The sequence below is a fragment of the Ictalurus punctatus genome, chromosome 5 (assembly GCF_001660625.3).
Source record: "Ictalurus punctatus breed USDA103 chromosome 5, Coco_2.0, whole genome shotgun sequence".
NCBI lineage: Eukaryota > Metazoa > Chordata > Actinopteri > Siluriformes > Ictaluridae > Ictalurus > Ictalurus punctatus.
The window spans coordinates 27,381,955-27,401,291 of NC_030420.2; the positions used below are offsets into that span (position 1 = coordinate 27,381,955).

General features: G+C 40.4%; 1 pseudogene; it reads right to left on the reverse strand.

Annotated features, from left to right (window-relative positions):
- Positions 1 to 13,811: 13,811 nt before the first annotated feature.
- Positions 13,812 to 15,795, reverse strand: LOC108265190 (crooked neck-like protein 1; annotated as a pseudogene).
- Between the last annotated feature and the right edge of the window lie 3,542 nt (positions 15,796 to 19,337).

Here is a 19,337-nt window from a genome sequence, read left to right on the forward strand (position 1 = left end):
ACATGTGGTGTTGGTTTAAATGTTAACTATACACTCCTGCATCAACTGATGTTTATTCACTCCAAGGCTTAAAATTTAATTGTAAATTACAGCATGTTCATAATTTCCTGGTTGAAATAGTGGAACTTGATTTTCAGCCTTACTTCTGTTTTTTGTTGCATAACATCCGCAAACATGTTAATTAAGGTAATCATTTTGGGCTTCATTTTACTCAGTGATTTGAAGGTACATTTGGGGTCATATGTTTACATACGCCTTGCAGAATCTGCAAAATGTTTTTTTTTATTTTAGGAGGGATCATAAAAATGACATTTTGTTGTTTAAGTATTTCCCTGAATAAGCTATTTCACCTAACAGCTGTTTACATTATAGTCCACAAGACATAATAATAACTGAATTTACACAAATGAACCAGTTCAAAAGTTCACATACCCTTGATTCTTAATACTGCGTGCTGTTACATGGATAATTAACGACTGTGTTTGTTTTGTGAGAGTTGTTCATGAGTCCCTTGTTTGTCCTGAGCAGTTAAACTGCACACTGTTCTTCAGGAAAAATCCTCCAGGTCCTGCACATTCTTCACTTTTCCAGCATATTCTGTATATTGGACCACTTTCCAACAGTGGCTATATGATTTTGAGATCCATCTATTACAAAAGGTGCAAACGTTCACTGATACTCAAGAAGGCAACACAATACATTAAGAACCAGGGGGGTGTAAACTTTTGAACAGGATGATCAGTGTAAACTGTTATTATTTTGTCTTCTGCGAAACATGTAAATATCTTATGTAGCTTCTGAAGGGCAGTACTAAATGAAATCTTTAAAGAAATTAATAATAATCCTGTTCAAAAGTTTACACCCCCCTGGCTCTTAAAATGAACATTTTGCAGATTAAGCAAGGCATATGTAAAAGTATGACCTCAACTGTATATTAATTCCGGTGTTGATGATTTAGCTTAATTAGTTTAATAATTATGTTTTAATTACTGTGCTAATGTTATTTATGATTTATTCATCTTGAAGTTCATAGTTTGTTCATGCTAATTACTATGTTGGTTAATGGAACCTTTATGCAAAGCATTGCAGAGTTTTATACATGCATGAAGGTCACACGCTGTAATGTAAGTTTGATTGTATGAAAATGACAGTGTCAGTACAGGACACACTGCATAGATTCATATAAATTATTACATAAACATTAAAGAGTTTGTTCCAGGCCAGCATAAGCCCTATCTCTGACCTAAACTGACCCTTTACTTACAATATCTACCACTTCCTGTAACAACTTGTTTTACAACTGGCTTCATCTGCCATGCTTTTATTACCACACTTCACAGTTACACCCATGCCAGAGAGGCGAATGCAGTTCTGATTATAGCTTGGCTCGGTATATCCCTCCCATACATTTCACCATTCTTAACACTGTCTGTGTGTGTGTGTGTTTGTGTGTATATGTATATCTAAGGAGAGAAGTAAGGTCACTCATGATAAGTGATAAGTGTTTGTCAGTATTTTAAATGGCTGTATTACAAAAAGAACAATTCTGTTTTAATCAATAAATGAGTGTTTATCAGGATTTTTGGAATAGTTGTTCTTCAGAGTTTGGTTATTTAATGGTGCATTTGACAATATTTGTCAAAAAAATTGGCATTATTGGTAGATCAAGCTCTCTCTCTCTCTCTCTCTCTCTCTCTCTCTCTCTCTCTCTCTCTCTCTCTCTCTCTCTCTCTCTCTCTCTCTCTCTCCTGTCAATGACAGTAGTCATGTTTCCATACTCATTTTTATGCGGATTTTGGGATTTTGCATAAAAAACCACTGGATGGAAACATCAGATGCGAATAAAATTCTCCAAAATGCGCATAAATAACACATGCGCTCAATTGAGGCAGATCAGTCTTTTATTTGATAAGAAGACATGCAAATAAACTACGGTGGAAACACATTTACTGTATAAATTCCATGACGCGCATCAAAAATGTCATGTCACTTTGCCTCAACAAATCATGTGATTCGATAATTGTGCATGTGGCCAACTTATACAGCGCAGTGGCAATGCGTTTTTCGATGGGAACTGGAGCATGGTGGGTCGCATAACTGGACTATTGGAAAAAAATAGCCACAGTGGCTTTCCCGGTTTCAACACCTTCCATTTGTATTGATACTTTGCGCCAGTTTCCCCAGAAGTGACTGTTTTGTTATCGTGAACACGCAGGATGGAAACAGTGCTTTATTCGCAAATGTTTTATGTGATATTGCGGATAGCAAGCAGTTAGTGGAAGGCGCTTTCCTCCAAATGTGTTACACCGCCCTGTGACACGGCATGAGCAGCATTTGGGTTGGCTGGCTTCCGGTGTCTCAAGGAGTCATGTTTTATGCTGTGTTTGAGGAAAACTTGAAATTTGTAAGTACATTCCTACAAGCGCTAAAGGCCACCAAAAATGCCTTCTCAACTAGAGAATTAGAATTTCAACTCATCAGCTTGGGGTTGTCTTCTCAACTACCAGTTCCTTCCTGTTTACAGAGTGATGTCAAGGCAACATGGCCGTACACACTGTGAAGAGTGTAAAGTTCCCCTATTCTATTTTAAATGAGTTTATAGCAGTATTGCCTATAGATCAGTATAAATCTATAGCATTGACCATACTAATCGCTGTTATCACTAACATTAGCCAGCTAACTTGTTGCTAACGCTACTTTCTATTGTCCACTGTCGTTGCTGTGCTGCAATTTTAAGTCTAAAATGTTGTATGAATGTTTGAAGTTCACTATAGTAGAACAGCACCAAAAGCCACTCAGGCCTGTAACTGTAAAAGTGCGGTTAAAATAGCTTTTTATGAGCTATACATGCTCTGACAGAGCAAACAAAAGACACGCTTTCGATGAAATGTACCAAGGTGGGACGTGATGTTATTACAATGTATAAATTACCACTTACAAGACACCATGAATGCAGCACTAGCCTACCTGCCCCTACCTCCTCCACCTTCCCCACCCCCACTTAGTAACTGTCATATGGAAACTAATGGGTGGGAACTGGCCATGGTTAAATTAGCAAAATTAGCAAACAAATTGGCATGGAATTGGATTTAGTCTCTATAGGGTAATAGGTAGAGTTGAATAATATATGAATGATTTTTTTTTAATTCCTTGTCACATTCCCCTTGCAGTATCTTTGTACTCAGCTAATAGGCTGACAAAAATGACGTGTTGTACAATTCCATTCAATTGGGCTAAAATAATGTCTTTAATCAGATAATCTTCTAAACGCATACACCGGATAATGATCATGTTATTAATGTGCACTCGTTTATTAGGGTTGTGTGTATATTATTGATTAGACTGGAACTGATGGTGATTAGACACTAATGATCTCCGGGATGATGACTTAAATATGGATTATTGGATATGTTTCAGGCTTCACCCATAGTAATGATGCTCACGTCTCATTTCATCTCTCAGTAGTCCATCGACTGGCCAAACGCTTGTCAAAAGCGAGTGAGAGAAGAAGAAGAAATCCCCGACTGGTCCAATTCATTTCTTTCTAAATGAAGTTTGAATTTTTGGAATATTATTTTCAAGCCTCGTTAAAAAACTGCCACTTTCACCAACTTTCTATTTCTGTTTCTACTTTAAACTTATGAAATGGTCTTCAGTCTGGTAGGAAGCTGTTTGTGACTCTGCACGATAACAACAAACTATAAATAAGACTTCAGAATAAGTTGAGAGATTAGCAGACTGGAGCTGGAGGGAGTGTCTGACAGTCATAAGTGCAGAGGGACAGAGAGACCAGAGTCAGAGGAAGACCAATTATTTCATGGCTCTCATCTTCAGAGATACTGAGCTGCTCAGGTGACTGTAATAAAGAGAACACAACCTACCTGGCAAGCAGAACTGACAACTTCCTCTCTGTGTGTGTGTGTGTGTGTGTGTGTGTGTGTGTGTGTGTGTGTATACTGAGTCTATGCCAGTTTGCATTGGCAAAGTTCCACAGCCCCATTGCTCATTCTGGTCATGGAGCGGGTTTTTTTCTCTTCTTTCCCCCAAGTGTTACTGGAAGAGAAACAGTTATTGTGTACATGAAGATCATCAGGGAATGCGATCAAGCTGTACACATTCAGTAAAATAAATCAATCAGTAAGAAATCAGGAAAAACAAAAATTAAATCACCATTTTCTTTTCTTCAGTGTGAGCTACTGAAGTTTCATACTAAATTTATTTTATTATTATTATATTGCATTTATTATGTACATGCTGGCCTCCAGCCATGTACTCATTGAGATATTACCCAGTAATAAACAAGCAGATTAATTACAATACATTAATTACAAATGATCTATAAACTAAAGGAATTCTATTTTGGCACTGCATAAATATTAATAAAACTTATATAGTACATTTTGTTGTGTTTAAGAAATGTGCAAGGCATGAAAATCTTCACTAATGAGTGAGCTGTTGTGTTGGATACAAAACTTTGAACAAAAAAAAAATTTGAAAAAAGATATAGGGGCGGCTGTGGCTCAGGTGGTAGAACGGGTTGTCCACTGATCGTGGGCTTGGTGGTTCGATTCCTGGTCCACATGACTCCACATGATGAAGTTTCCTTGGGCAAGACACTGAAACCCAAGCTAGCGCCTTGCATGGCAGCTCTGCTACTATTGGTGTGAGTGTGAATGTGTGAATGAGAACCAGTGTAAAGTGCTTTGTAGAACCGGTAAGGTAAAAAAAAAAAAAAGCACTATATAAGTGCAGTCTTTTTACCATATAAAAAATATTTTCCCCTCTTTTGGCTGCTCCCATTCAGGGTCGCCACAGCGCATCACCCATTTGCATATTTTGATTCTGGCACAAGTTTTACTCCCTTCCTGATGCAACCCTCCCATATTTCTGGGCTTTGGACTGGCACTGAGAGTGCACTGGCTCATTCAACTCTCCCGTGGCTGGGGTTGGTTCGAACCTCGTGCGTAGCGGTGAGAGCACCTCGTGCTATCCACTAACTCAGGGGTTCCCAAACTTTTCCAGGGCAAGGCCCCCCAAATGCCATTAACATTTGACCAAGGCCCCCCTTTTGCAAGATGTCTTTAAAACACATTAAAAATACAAACTTCTGAATATATCCCCCTTTTTTATTATTAATAATTACATCTTACATCTTTAGATTACATTACATTAGGAATTGATTGTGTGTGTGTGTGTGTGTGTGTGTGTGTGTGTGTGTGTGTGTGTGTGGTTGTCTGAAAGTGAGAAAGAGAAAACATACTAGTGGGAGGGATGGGCTTGGTGGCTCCGACCAAATTGTTGAGGCCCCCTGGGCGCCCCCTGGTGGCCCCCACTTTGAAAACCACTGCACTAACTAACTTCTAGCAATATTTGTTACAGCTTACTGTTACCACCACTGATGACCGAGTTAGTTGTCCGTTTGATACATACTAGTAGTAGAAAACTACAATATAGTCTTGGTATGCCTACTCTTTACATATAAATTAAAATCCTAAATTTTAAAATGACCCAGTAATTCTATTTCAATATATATTAAGGGGAAAATCCACCCAGAACGATTTGTATATTAAAGTTAACACATGACCTTCACTGACTCAAGATTTAATTTGCTGGCTATTTTAGTTTAAACTTCTTCTTTATCAACATTCTGGTTTCCTACATTACCCACGATGTCTGTCAACTGCCTGCTGATGGAGGTGCAAGTGGGAATTCATATCCACCTAAAGAGAGTGGTGCAGCGGCACTTTAGTCTTTTGGTCTGTCCAGCTCTCTCACTTCCTAATCTGTAATCTTATTTTACATTATCATTATCTCATAGATCACTGACTAGCCGAGCCAAATCTCTGTCGTAAATTAGTGCTACTGCATCGTATAGCTGTGCTGCGTTCTGGAACTTTGAGTCCAGTCTTTGTTGTCTCCACTAACGCGTTCGAGTTCTCATAAATGTGACTTTAAATGTTGGTTAATGGTGAGTGAGAAAAAAGATTAGCTCACTAAGTCACATCACAAACGTTTCAAAACTTTATCATGCAGCAAGACAATGATCAAAACACACTGCCAACTCAGCATAGGACTTTATCAGGGAGGAAAAGTGGAAAGTTTTAGACTGGCCAAGTCAATCAGAGAAGACTGAAGCAAGAAACCCCCAAATACAAACAACAACCGAAAGAAGCTGTGGTAAAAATCTGGAAAAGCAACGCAAAAAAAGAAGAATTTGGTGAGGATACTGAGTGGCAGGCTTGATGCAGTTATTGCAAGTAAGGGATATGCAACCAAATATTCAGTGTTATTTACTTTCATTTATTTCAAGGCTTATCTGTACCTATACTTTTGCTCATCTAAAAATTGAGTGGTCTGATACAAAAGGTTACTATGTTTTATGTTGTTTAACACATCTAGATGGAAATACCAGCAAATAAAATCTGGAATACCAAACTCTTGTCTCATATCCATCGTTTGATCTCAAACCTGAATATCGTTGGTGTATAGCACAAACAGATCAATTTGCCTGGCTGTTCCAATAGTTTTGGAGGGGACTGTATAAATTCATCTTTTCAGAAAGTGCACGAATCCTGAAGAACCAAAATCCCTTTGCTCTGTGTTGTATTTTTGTTCATTTAGATTCAGCAATTTTGTGTCATCATTGCTTTCTTTAATGTTGTGTAATATCTCACCTTGAACACCAGAGTGCAATCTTTACCTCTCTCTCTGTCTCTCTCGCTTCCTTTCTCTCTCTCGGTCACCCTCTCTTCCTTTCTCTCTCTCTCTCTCTCTCTCTCTCTCTCTCTCTCTCTCTCTCTCTCTCTCTCTCTCTTTCTCTCTCTGTCTCTCTCTGTCTGTCTGTCTCTCTCTCACTCTCTGTCTCTCACTTTCTCTCTCTCCCACTCTCTCTCTCTCTCTCTCTCTCTCTCTCTCTCTCTCTCTCTCTCTCTCTCTCTCTTGCTGTTGAGCTGTGGGGACTGTTAACCTGTCAGTCATTCCTGGAAGGCCTCCTTTGTACCGAGACAAAAGAAAAGAGAGCGAAAGAGAAATCAAGTGTAGCATGAAAGCACAAAGCAGGAGACAGAGTACGCACTGTAATCGCTACAAGCAAAACTGGCATCTTTGTAAAAGTGAGGAGGAATGGATGGAGAGAGATGAATGGGGTCAGGGATGCCCAGGAGAATGAGCTGAGTATTTGTGGTTGCCAGCGAAGGGTAGAGATGCTGGAACAAGGTTATAGGGGGGAGTGTTAGCTGTATTGATGTGGTTTTAAGTGCTGTGGACAGCACTGACAGCGTGAGAGGCAGAGTGAGGAAGGGGCTAGGCAGGAGGTAGAGAAAGGTGGGGCGAATACATGGAATGGCCACATGGTGATTGTGTGTGTGTGCGTGTTTGTGTGTGTGTGTGTGTGTGGCTCTCAAGGAAAGCTATTTTTCACTGCTATAGTGATCCACTATTCACAGCACTGTGCAACATTAGGGAAAGATGCAGTGATGTATGTGAAATGTGTGTGTGTGTGTGTGCGTGTGTGTGCACGTTGTGTTCGACTGTTCAGTGGAGAAGCCAATTATAATTTGGGATGCTTTCATGTGGAGTGCTTTCAGCAGTTGTAGGTGAGCCGTGCGTGGGTTGCCTTGTAACTGAGGGAAAAGAATCACTTGAAGACTTTTGGCCTTTCATTTCCAAACGGTTGTTTTGTGACAGCTTAGGTTTGTGGCAGCTTGAATCATTTATTCTGGATGATTTTTCTGCACTGGAGTGGGAAAGATTACCTGACAATTTCACAGAAGCAATTTTTCCCATTCATTTATTTTCACTAAGCACTTTACACTGGCCAGTTTGGCAGAGGTTCACCAAGCGTGAGGTGGGAATTCATCCTGGATGGGATGCCAGTTGATCGTAGGGCACCATGCACACACACATTCACACACTCATTTAGAGGAAATTAAGCATAGTTGATCCACTTACTGGCATGTTTTTGGAGGTGGGAGGAAACCAGAGAACCCCGAGAAAGCACATGGACATAGGGAGAACATGTCAAACTCCACATAGACAATAATGAAATGAATACTAAATGAAAAAGAAAAAAAAAAAGATCTTTACACAAAACAATCTATCAATGGTACTTCGGTGAATTCTAGCTTTCCTCACAGGTTCCAATGAAGAAAATTGAAGAACACAAGGGATCCTCTGTTGAGGGACAAACTCAAAAAGGTGGTAGATTGAACCATTTTTGTATGGATTAGCAACAGATTTTATAATCATGTTCATCCATCCATCCATCCATCTTCTACCGCTTACTCCTTTTCAGGGTCACGGGGAACCTGGAGCCTATCCCAGGGCGCATCGGGCACAAGGTGGGGTACACCCTGGACAGGGTGCCAGTCCATCGCAGGGCACAATCACATACACACTCACACACCCATTCATACACTACGGACACTTTAGACATGCCAATCAACCTACCATGCATGTCTTTGGACTGGGGGAGGAAACCAGATTACCCGGAGGAAACCCCCACAGCACGGGGAGAACATTATAATCATGTTCTATGAAAGCAATTTGCATTTCGTGCATTCAGTCAAGACAACATTTGTCACACTGGGAGTGTGAAATAAATACTTCCTAAAAACAACAAAAGGCTTTCGTTGTCCTGAACAGCATTTCGAATGCCACTAGGCTTTACTATATTTAGGTTACACTGTTCTAGACCTCAGTGATTGACATATTGAAGCTTGTGTGTGTATGTGTTCAAGAGGACACATTACCACTGAGAGCATACACGAATAGATCCAAGACAAATGTCCCTCAGCAGAAGGTGTGATTGAAGAGAGAGTGAAAAGAGAGAACGAGGCTTGTGGGGGTTGGTGGTGTTGAACAGCGATGGACAGATTTAATCAGATCAGTGCTTCATTCAACAGCTGTTACTTCCTCCACTGTCTGTCTCACTGCGGCCAATTCTTAAGAGATCACGACTATGCCCTACTTCCTCTGGAGGATGCACCCTTCCCAGTGAGAAGTGTCCTCATCGGTAGATTTTGAGAGCGACCGGCATTTGAGTATAATTTTTCAAAGCCAAAGCCAATGTGTCAGAAATGCATGTTCAAAAAATGCATGTATAAGTATCCCAGTTTAGTAATGACTTCCTCACACTTCCACAAATTTCATTAAGCATTTTGTTCATTTCTAGAGCTTCAGGCTATTGAGGTACAGAGCTTATTTGCCACATCACTAATTTCCATCCATTTTCTGCACCGTTTATCCTACACAGGGTCGTAGGGAGCCTGGAGACTATCCCAGGGGACTCGGGGCACAAGATGGGGGACACCCTGGACAGGCTGCCAATCCATTGCAGGACACAATTGCACACACTGCGAACAATTTGGAAATGGCAGTCATCGCATGTCTTTGGACTGAGGGAGGAAACCAGAGTACGTGGAGGAAACCTCTAAAGCATGGGAAGAACATGCAAACTCCGCACACGCAAGGTCGAGGCAGGAATTGAACCCCTAACCCTGGAAGTGCGAGGCAAACGTGCTAACCACTAAGCCACCGTGCCCCCCACATCACTAATTTAAGTCGTTTTATTCCTTTTAATTACAGTTTAGTTTTACTAAATGTAATGTGGCACCATGGTGATGCAGTGAGTAGCATTGCTGTCTCACAATTCCATGCTCCGTGGTTCGATCCTGAGCTGAACAGAGTTTAACATGTTCTCCTTAAATGGGTTCCTTTGGGTTCTCCAGTTTTCTCTCACCTCCCAGTGGCTTGTTAAAGTGCCTCTAAGTGTGACTGTGTGTCTATTGTGTATCAAGGGTGTATTCCCGCCTTGTGTCTAGTGTTTTTAGTATTGGCTCTGGATCCACCACGACCCTGACCAGGATAAAGCATTTACTGAAGATGAATGAACGAATGAATGAATAAAATGTTTTCATGAGCTATATTTTGTAGCTAAACACGCTGCAGCCATTTTTTTTTTCCAGGAGTAAAAAGCATTTAGGATTTGGATTGTTGCCTTTTGATTTTTCCACCCCATTCTTTTCTCTCATTTGGTCTTGGCCAATTCTCACCCACCAGCCATTTCAAAAATGTTTTGAAGCTCTCTTTGAAGTGAAGTTTTTTAACACTTGAGTTTGAAGCGACCCTGCAAAGCTCTGCTGCAGGTGGTCCGACTTCGAAGTGCCCTACGTAGGGTTCATCACTTCGGAACAGACTACCGCATTTTCTCTCCTCTCTCTCCATGCTCTTCATCTTCAGTTCACTTGTCCCTCTCATTTCTTCAGCTTAGCTTTGAAGAAAAGGCAAGTAAAGTAAAACATATTCACAAGTTCATTTTTAAGTGACATACTGCAGGGTTTAAGGTCACTTGAAATTCACACTTTCTGAGAGACATCACTTACTGCCTCCCACTCTCCCTCATGCTGAATCAGACTGCTTCTTTATTTTTCATTTATCTTTTTTTCTTTCTTCCAGTTTTCATGTTGACTAATGGGTGAATCAGGGTGAAACTGGAACCTGATTTCTGGTTCAGTTACACAATTTAATAGTAAGCCTAATTATTAGTTTGCAAGCAAACCTGCATAATGGTATTATTTTTACATAATGATTAGCATAATTTGAGCATGCATGCTAGCAGGGTGAATATCCCAAATGGGGCCCATCATGGTATAGATGGTGTGAAGGTTGCACAATATATGATATCGTCAAAAATATGCGTAATGGTTGATGTATGATCGTTACCAGTCTTTACACACAATAAAAGATTATAAATTAGACAAAATAAGGCTGGAAATCTTGCTTGCTTTCTACAGCTGAATTCCTACCAAAGAGAATTTGAAACTTACTTTTCGTTCAATGGGAATTTGGATTGAACATCCTTGGGGACGTTGACAAATTGCTGTAGTACCATATTAGAAATTCAATTTATATATTTAAAATGCACTATCAGCTTATACGACTGAACATTATTAGGAAACCTTATTACTACAATTTATAAGACATTTTAAGTGTACTATTTTTTAGACATTTTGGCCCGTGAAAATTTGCTGCAGGAAATTAACGACCCATTGTACACAATATAGTAACAAGCCTACAGTTAAATAAACTAGCAAGCAAAACTAGAAGTTTTATATACTTATATATAAGTTTAAATACGTATATCTTGATACATCTTAGTATACAATATTAGCTACCTTGTGTAAAACTCAGTTACTGGTTTATAATAATCGAATGTTAGCTAGCTTGCTAGTGAAGAAGAAGAAGAAGATATATATTATTTGTGAGATATACATTACAGTACAGTGAAGTTTTTTTCAGCTTGTTAAGAAGTTTAGGTCAGAGCGCTGGGTCGGCCATGATACGGCGCCCTGGAGCAGTGAGGATTAAGGGTCTTGCTCAAGGGCCCACCATTGGCAGCTTGACGGTGCTGAGGCTTGATGTAATTAAATTATATTATGCTTAGCCTAACATTAGCTAGCTTGTAGAAAACTTGTCTAGCTACTGCTAGAAATGTAAGTTATTAAGCTAACTAACTAGCTGTGTTTAAATAGCTGATAGCTTTACTAATGTTACTAAATAGGGACATGCCAATTCTGTTACACATGCACTCTGCTTTTCTTTCTTTCTTTTTTTTTTATTTGTTGTTGTTGTTGTTGTTGTTTAAGCATGAACATGCCAGTCCTGGTTGGCCAGTGCCATTTTCTGGGTGCAAATAGACACACTATAAAAAGTAACATTTGCTAAGGGGTATGTGAAAAAGGCACAGGCTGGAACTTGTGAAAATCTGTCATTGGTTCCTTCCTGTAATTGGGACGAATCAGGTTGAATTCATCACAGGGTTCACTGGGATGTGGCCCAAAATGTATCCAAGATTTGCTTGCTGTGATCTCACCTGCCATGACTAAGTAGAGCAGGGAGAAAGGCCTGGTTTTATCCAAACACACTAAATAGTATATAAATGTACACCATGTATCAGTGGTGATGTAGCCATCAGTTACTACAAAATACACTGTGTTTTTTTTTTTTTACTGCCACATTGACGTAGGCTTGCTCAGTTCATCTGTTCAATACGCCTCACTTTTCACCTGCGTGAAGTTGGCCCCGCACCCAACGCAAAACTTCGGCAAAATAGTCTCAATCGTTTGTGCTGGTTTGTGCTGGTTTGTGCCACTAAAAGTTTCGTTTGTGCTTTCGTTTTTAAAATATTAGACATTGAATTATGGTGCGGTGACGTCACCAGCCCCACATGCTCCAAGTTCACTCCAAATAGGCTCGTTTGTTTGTGCTCCGTTTGTGCTGGCTTGTGCCAATAAACGCTTCGTTTGTGCTGCTTCGGATTTGGAGATATTAAAAGAATATTTATATTCTTGGCTTGGCTCAGGATCTCCAAAATCAGCTTTGTTGCCTCTGATGCCCTCCATACATGGGGTTCCATTCTACCCTCACACAGTTCTTTGGCTATCTGCACCCGCAAGTTACCAGACATTGCACGCTTGGAACAGTCAGTGTGCAGGGAGGCATCAGTGTTTTTAATTAAACAATTGAGCACCATTGGGCTGTTCATTTCAGGCTCTCTGTCACATTTTATGTGAATGTGGCCATGACATTCCTTACAGTTGCCTCTGATTTCTATGTATTTCTCTGTGGCTGATAGACCTTGGCTCTTTTAAAGGCAAATGTGCAGGGGCTTTTCACTTCTTGCCAAATGTGATGATTTATCACATGCATCCAGATGCCAGGCTTCAAAATAGTGTATTCCCTTTTTTGTGTTTTAGAGAACTTGTTTTTGTCTTGAACTGTTTCAGGCATGAATTCAATCCATTTCTGAAATGGAACTTGAAGATCAAAAGTCCAGCAATCTTTGGTCTGGGGGAAAGGGACCCTGGCTCAAAATCAGTGTCCTCACTACTGCCACTTGTTTCATGAGCACTTTGATAAATAAACCCTAAAGCAGTCCAGATGTTGTGTCTGTTCAATTTAACAAAAGTATATAGAGCCTTTGCAGTGATCTTGTTTTCTAGCTGCTCACTAAGCTCTATCCAGATGCTCTGATCAGGAGTAGCTATGTTGCCATTTTGGACTATGGCCTCTTTTGATGAACAGAGGACTGTGAAATGGAATCCTGTCGACTGCTGGTTTCGTGGGCATCTGGCATAAGCAAAACATAATTACCCACTGAAATAATCCTGACTAAAACAATGTCATTTACAGTATAAACCTGTTTTCATGTATTACTGTATTTGCCAGAATACAAGGAAAATATAATATAGTAATAATAATATATAAGGATATTATATCTTATATTAGGACCAATATGGTAATGTTGACCACCAGATGCACAACATATTCAAAAAACTAACATGGGTATCATGTGCAGCTGTAATTAGCATTTCATAGCTACATTAGCCATACTAGTATTAGCAATGAGATTTATGTTCAATAAACATTGTCAATCTTAGCTCTCTTGAATGTTGTACCATTATGATTGAAGTTAACTAATAATATTGTAACTGACAGTGTTAAAACATTGTACTTACACTGACCAGAATTTTGATTTAGTAACTATATCGACTTTTCCTAAACTAACTTAACACTAATTTCCACAAGAGCATCGTGAACAGAAGTGTCACTTGCACCTAGTGGTGGCAGTGAAGTGTAGCAGATGATTCTCCTTGTGAATAAATGAAATGTTCAATCATGAGAGACCAGTGAATGAAGTAATGATAATTGTTTATTGAACAAATAAACATGAGGTTGGAGAATACATGACAGGGATTTGAGATCGTTTCTCCATACAGAATCTCTCCAGATCCTTCAAGTTTCGAGATTAATTTAACAAAAGATCAAAAGTAAGTAAATAAATTTTATTTATAAAGCACATTCTGTCTCTCGTTCCTCCTGAGGCTGGTCCTGTTGCTGCTGCTGCTTCTTCCACATCTTGGCCATGGCCAGCAGTTTGAAGTTGGGCTGATTGGCAGCATCCTCCGGGAAGATGTAGTCGTAATATTCTTCCCATTCTGCGTCCGACCCATCCTCTACCGTGAGCTTCCTCCTCTTCTTCACCTTCTCGGGCATGAGCTTCCTTATTCTGTCCTTGTTGGCCAGGGTGCCGAACTCCTGCTCAAACTCGTTCCATGCCTCGAGCAGCATGAGCCTCTCCTCCTTCTCCTCACACGTGCACAGGCCGCGGTTAGCTTCCTCGTAGACCTGCCTGCACCGCTGCAGTTGCCCCTCTCCTTCAATCGACAGCTCAAACTGTGCATAACTGACCATACCTTGACGTGCTATGTGCGCTGCAAGAGCCTCTTATAAAGCCCACGCGTGTTCTCATACTCCTTCTGCTCAATTTCAAAGTCGATATAAGATTTCCATAGCACCTCTGGCATGTCGAGGCGAGGCTGAGTGATAGCCAACTCAAATATTGCCCGGACTCTTTCGATCTCTCCCAGGATCGTCTCCAGCTCGGCAAACTTGATCCAGGCGGTGCATTTCTCCAGGCTGAACTCCAGGTACTTCTCGTAGAGCTTCCTGCAACGGTCGAACTCTCTGAGCTGCAGCTCCAGCTCGATGTAGCCCTTAAACAGCTTGTTTTTTGGGTATTTCCCAATGCCTGTGCCCAGGCATCGTCTGGCATTCTGCAGGTTCTTCTGGCGGACTTCAAACTGGACGTAGAGTAGCCAGATTTTAGCAAAGGTAAACTTTTGGTGAGGGATGAGCGCCAGACATGCCTGATACACCTTTCTTGTCCTTTCAGGGTCCTTGACCTCCAGCTCCTCAAAGAGAGCGTACTTGATCCACGAGTAAATGTAGCGTCTCCAGTGTCTCTTCTCCATGATGAGGGGAACGTTGGCGATGGCTCGTTCGTACACCTCTCGGACCGTGTCGGCGTCGGCGTCGCTCTCCACCAGCCGCAGGTAATCCAACCAGGCGTCGTAGTTGTGTGGGTTCGCCTTAACTTCCTCCTCATACTGAAGTCTCCTCTTGCTGACGATGACCTCCTCGATTCGTCTGCTGCCTCCGATCCTCTTCTCAAACACTGTGTAGTTGTTGAAAAGCTCCTGGGCCTGCTGTTTGGGGATTCTGTCCAGGGCGTACTTATAGATCACCCGAACACGCTCAAACGCTTTCTGTTTTACTTCGAATTTAGCGAAAGCCACAAAAAGGTTTTCATCCATATATTCCTCGTCGAAGAACTCGACAGCCCTCTCGTATGGTTTTCTCGTGTGCGCAATGTAACCGTGTTGATCTGTGAAGCGGGCGTATTTGATCCAGTTCTTCACTTCGGGGTGGACCATCACAAATCTCTCATAAATGCAGGCGGCTTTCTGCACCTCCTTATAGCACAGCTCAAAGTTGATGTAAGAGTGCCAGGCCTGCTCCTCGGGCCACCACTCCATCCAGCGCTCAAACAGCGGGCTGCCTGCAGCCCGCTATGTTCCCCAGCTTCTCCTCCATGTAGGTGTATTTGTACCAGAACTGGTTGACTCTAGGCAGGATGGTTACGGCTCGGTCCCAGATGTTGCGGGTGTGATTGACCTGTCGGTTATTCATCTCCATCTCAGCGTATTTCAGCGTGATATTCTTGTAATCCACATCTAACGCTTGCTCGTAGATAGAACGAGCTCTCTGCACTTCCTTCAGATTTTCCTCCCATTGTGCATATTTGATCCAGTTTCTTTTGACAGTCCTGTTCTTTCTTATCTGGTCTTCAAATCCCTTGCGTTTTCGTAATTTGTAATCGTGTAACTCCTCTTCATCAGTGATAGTCTGTTTAGGTGGAGGGGGGAGTAGACCAAGCTGTCGTTCATTGGCTTCTCGGATCAGCTGCTCAGCCGTGATCTGCACCACAGCCTTGGATTTATTCTTCACATTTGCCACGTTCTGTATTTTCCACTTCAGCTTCATGCAGGTTCACTTTTCCTGTAATGTGGGTGTGCCGCAGAGAGATATACAGTGAGGGGAAATATTTGTAGTATTTGCACACTATTGTTTTTATTATTTAATATACCTACCAGTGCTCATATCCACTTCACATTCATGCACATAATTAGAACTGCACTGCAATCATCTCTTACTTGAGGATCATACGTATTAAATATTTAATATTTACACCTCTGCTTTTCTTCCTCAGTCCATCAGAGCTCCACAGAGACCTCTTGATACATCTTAGTTTACAGCAATTAAGTGTTTAATACTGAATACAGTCTGCAGATTAAAAATAATCAGACAACACACTGAAAAAAATGTACAATAGCACTTCTGTTACAACAAAATATTGTACTGTTGTACTTTTATGGGATTGTGCTGTAAATGATGCAATTAAAGCAGCGCATTGTTTTACATTAAAATACCAGAAAACGCAATGCGTAGTAGGATATCGAAGCTTTATGCAGGGTTGAGAATTGGAAAGTCACTCTCTTGGTATTGACATTTGAAAATTAATGGATTGATTTTGTGCCCTTTATTATAGCAACTATTTTAGATGAACACAAATGCTCTTTGAGTTTGTGATTATAGGCTTGTGAAAGCTTTGGTTTAGTGAAGCATTGAAAGTCTTCTTTTAGTGCCAGTTAATTCAGCCATAGGGTGGTTACGGTTAAGGCTTTGGGCTACAGATCAGAAAACTACGAGTTTAAATCCCAGGCTGCCATGGTTGAGTCCTTGAGCAAGAGCCTTAACCTTCAGCTGTTCAGTTGTATTTATCTGTAAGTCACTTCGGATAAAAGTGTCAGCCAAATGAGCATATGTGGTGGATTATATTATATTTTAAATGTGCAGTATAATATTACTGGAAACATACAGTGATATATTGTAAAAAGTACAGCAATTACCTGTAAATATATTATAGTACATTAATATGTGAGCATGTTGGTAGTAATCTGCCAGTAAAATGTTATCAATTGAACAGTAGTCAAAAAACTGACACTATATAGTGGGGTCGGGAACCTATGGGTCGCCAGCCATATATGGCTCATTCAGTGATTGCCTATAGCTCAACAGTGGGAAAAATAAAAATAAATACAAATCACGAAAGCTAGTGTGTCAATTCAATTAAAACTCTATATATGACATATTTTAACATCCATCCATCTATCCATTTTCTATACTGCTTATCCTTCAGGGGAACCTGGAGCCCATCCCAGGGAGCATGGGGCACAAGGCGGGGTACACACTGGATAGGGTGCCAATCCATCGCAGGGAACAATCACATACACATTCACACACCCATTCATACACTATGAACACTTTGGACATGCCAGTCAGCCTACTATGGATGTCTTTGGACTGGGGAGAAAACCATAGTACCTGGAGGAAACCCCCACTGCACGGGGAGAACATGCAAACTCTGCACACACAGCGCCGTGGCAGGAATCGCACCCACAACCCTGGAGATGTGAGGTGAACATGTTAACTACAAAGCCACCATGCGCCCTTAATATTTTAACATATTACATAAATCATAATCAATGCCTGTTTGTCATGTATACACCAACCAGCTCAAATTTCATTGGACAATGTGGAGCAGAGTGGCAATTTCCTGGTCTAATTCATAAATCGATTGAAAACTACATAGCCAGTCTGTTTTCATTTTTTTCACAAAGGTGAAATTTCTAAAAATAAATAAATAAATAAAAAGATGAGGACCATTCTTTCCAGTAAGAATGGACATAAGCCTTTGCATATTTGGAAGTCACATTAATGATAAGTAGTGTTTACATACTGCATCTTGTATTTATTTACCATTTGATGAAACTACCATAGTGGGTTAAATGAAGTCCAAGTGCCACCTACAGGCCTATTAGGTGAAGTGCAGGCTGTTAGGTCAAGAATACGGAAAATGTGAAATGGCCTAGGGTTAGGGTTACATTATCACTTTTTATAATTATGCAATAATAGTAAAGTTAATAACTAATAAAAAGAAGACCTCTATACAGTGCACCAATGTGTACCAGATGTACAGATAAGTAACTACATATGGCACCTCTGTGAAAAGTGATAAAATGGCTAATGAGTGTAAGTCCAAGGTCGTATCTAATTCAAGTGAATCAGTGTGATTCAATTGTACAGGAACACTATAGTGCACTATAAGTTTTAATTCAAGATGATGTGTGGATCTACATTTGACAGTCTGTGGTATTCTTCGAGATCATTTAGTATACGAAATTGGCAAAAAAGCAAAGAAGCTGTGTATCCCTTACATATGGAAGATGAATACGCAGTAAGAGTTTGTGTACGTGTGTGTATAAGTTAGAATATGTGGCACTGTTTGTGTGTTTGAGCTGAAATACAAATAGGGGAAGCGGAGGAATAATAAGGTTGGATATTTATATCTGGATCGTAAATCCCTTCCTTCCTCTGTTCAGTAAATGTCATCTTATACTTATGCTCTTTCTACCTCCCTCTCTCCCTCTTTCCCTCCCTGTCTCTCATCCTTTACTCTCTCATTTCCTCTGTTTTTCGCTTTTCATATTCTCTGATTTGGGTCACTGGCTGACTAAGAGACAACACCGTTGCTCTATAAACAGCTTCCCCCTCCCATTCTGATACACACAGAGCAATTAAACACAACACACGATTTCCTAACTCTCATGCACATACACACTCATGACATAACTTATTTACTCTGTAGTTTATCTTTTACATTAGTATTGTAAAGTATTCATTTCTTCCTCTGTCTCTTTTCTGACACATTCTAGAGCATCGAACATAGCAAGAGTACATTCAGCTTATGCAGCCTATAGAAAGGACACACATATACATACAGTAAATGAGACCAAGAATTCAAGGATACCAGTTTACTTGCTTTCTTTGGTTCCACATCTGCTGTAAGGAAAGCTTTAAGGACTGTTATGTGTATTTGCTCTGAATACACCTGCATACATTTAGCTGAAGATATTGTGTGGTAAGACACAATTAATAACACAGTTTACTCATTTAAAATGTAATTGTATATGGCACAATTCATTAATATAATAGATAAGTGTATTATGACACAATTTCCTGATGAGATATTTTGTATATACAGTATACATCTGTGTAAAAAAAGAAAGAAAGAAAAGAAAATCTGTTCATTTTCCAAACTGCTCAGCATATGTGTCATTATTATCCTTCACCACCTCGGTGAGAGTAACAGCTGTGTGTTATTGCCTAATTATTTTCGTCGGAAATACGACGATCTGTGTGGGTGTGTGTGTGTAGATTCATTTGCATGGGCACCTACATGTATCCATGGATGCATATGCAGAATTTTCCGTGTATCCTGCTCCTGTGTGTTAATCACAACTGACATTTAGCACAAGCTTAGGCCTGTTGTTCTGGTGTAACAATTTTCTTCTGAATGTGCTAGCATATTTGTG